Here is a 2,119-nt window from a genome sequence, read left to right on the forward strand (position 1 = left end):
CACGCTCGTGAGCTCGCGAAAAGCAGCCTGCTGCTTCGTCCCGCGCCCGCCCGGAGGAAGGAACAGAGGAGCTCGCCCCCAGGTCGCCATCGCGTCTCTTCTCCGGCCGCCGCCCAAGGTAACAACTTCTTCCTCTCTGGCCGATCTCATGAGCGGGAGGGCGGGCACGGGAGGCCGCATGCCCTGCAGCTAGATCTGGCGGCGACAGGAGGTCGGTCGCGTGGGGAGGCCGTGCGGGCGGCGGAGTGCGGGATGCGGGCGGCGGAGTGGGGGATGCGGACGACGCTAGCTGCGGGCGGCATGGTGCGAGATGCGGGCGGCGGGGTGCGGGATGCGGGCGGCGGAGTGCGGGGTGCGGGCGGCGCTAGCTGCGGCCAGGAGGTCGACGGGCTGGGAAGGCCGGCGGCCTGCGGCTTGGGGGGAGGAGTGAGGTCGATGGGCAGGGGAGAGGCAGCAGATCCTTCCTCCATGAAGTTGGTTTCTGAACGACAGACAGGGGAGAGACATGCAAATGAACCACTGAATATTTTCTCTAAATCCCTGAAGCTGTGCATTGGTTGCTTGCAGATGGATGGTGACCAAAGCTTCTTGGACACCATTGGTTTTGGTTACACACAAACACAACCAGATAGTCCAATTGGAGAGCAGGCAACTCCATCAACTCAGCATCGTTCTGCAATAACAGAGAAAGGAAAATCCAACAAAGGCAAAAATTGGTCTAGTGATGAGGACAAGGTTCTCATAGCAGCATGGGCAAATACAAGTTTGGATATTGTTGGGACAGATCAAAACCAAGAAGCTTATTGGGATAGAATTTCATAGTACTACAACACACACAAGGAATCATCATGGCCGGAGCGTAATGCTAATGCAATCAATTGCCGTTACACAATGATTAACAAAGAGACCTCTAAATTTTGTGGTTGCCTTCAGCAGATTTTAAATAGGCAAGAAAGTGGAAGGACTATAGAAAAAAAGGTATGCACCTTTCTTGTAATTCTATATGTGATGTGCAATATTCTATATGTGTTGTGCTTATTTTAACAACATATTTATATGTGCAGACAAACGATGCACACATTTTGTTCAAGGAAATGGATCTTAAAAAAAGAAGCCTTTCACACTGATGCATTGCTATGTAGAGTTTTCAAAGTATCCAAAGTGGCAGGCAAGAGAAGTTGAAACTTCTCTTAAGAAACAAAAGAAGACCATTGATGCAAGTCTGGGCACAGCCACCAATGATCCGGCTGATGCATCCTCAGTACGTACTAATGCTACCTCGATACACACTGATGCTCTTGAACATGAGAAAAGACCTGATGGTGTGAAGAAGGACAAGAGAGGTAAAGCTAATGACAGTGCTTGCAAGTTGTCATTAGAAACTGTGTGGGCAGCAAAGCTAGAGAAGGATGAGATCAAAGAGGCAGCAAGAAATGCTCGCTACGCACAACAATTGGAATTGCGAAAAGAGGAGATTGCACTCAAAAAGAATGAGGATGCACGAAACAAGAGGGAGGATGCACGGAGACAGTTTGAATTAGATGAGAGGGTCATGCTCATCGACACAAGTGGTATGACTGATGTTCAAAAGCAGTTCTACCAAGCTAAGCAGAAGGAGATCCTTGCTCGCGGCCTAGGGTAATGTGAGCTATATGTTGTAGTTGTAAGAACTATTTACTGCTTTCTGCTAGTTGAGGACATGGATTACATCACTCATTGCATAAATATTTTTACTGATAGCTACATTACAAAGACATGGATTACTCGTTTCCAAACTTTTGCCACACATGGTCAATTAGATCAAGTTTAAGATGATCATGTTCATCGAAATTTCTAATCCGGTGAGTTATCTGAATAAAACAGCTCAGTTCTTCCGCATGAGTACGAGAGACTGTGACTCTTTCTCCCATTGCCTCAAAAGTGCAGCTTTGCCGACCAGTTTGTCGCTCCACTTCAACTATCATATTGTGCATTATGACACAAGCTTTCATGACATCAGTGATTTCTTTACGTTTCCATCCTTTAGCAAGTCCATGAACAATGGCAAAACGGGATTGCAGAACTCCAAAGGCTCGTTCCACATCTTTCCTAGCCCCCTCTTGCTTCTTGGCAAAAAAAT

General features: G+C 47.8%; 1 pseudogene; it reads left to right on the forward strand.

Moving 5' to 3' along the window:
- Positions 1-252: 252 nt before the first annotated feature.
- LOC119350685 lies at positions 253-1,704 on the forward strand (annotated as a pseudogene).
- Positions 1,705-2,119: the final 415 nt, after the last annotated feature.

The sequence above is a fragment of the Triticum dicoccoides genome, chromosome 1B, assembly GCF_002162155.2.
Source record: "Triticum dicoccoides isolate Atlit2015 ecotype Zavitan chromosome 1B, WEW_v2.0, whole genome shotgun sequence".
Lineage (NCBI taxonomy): Eukaryota > Viridiplantae > Streptophyta > Magnoliopsida > Poales > Poaceae > Triticum > Triticum dicoccoides.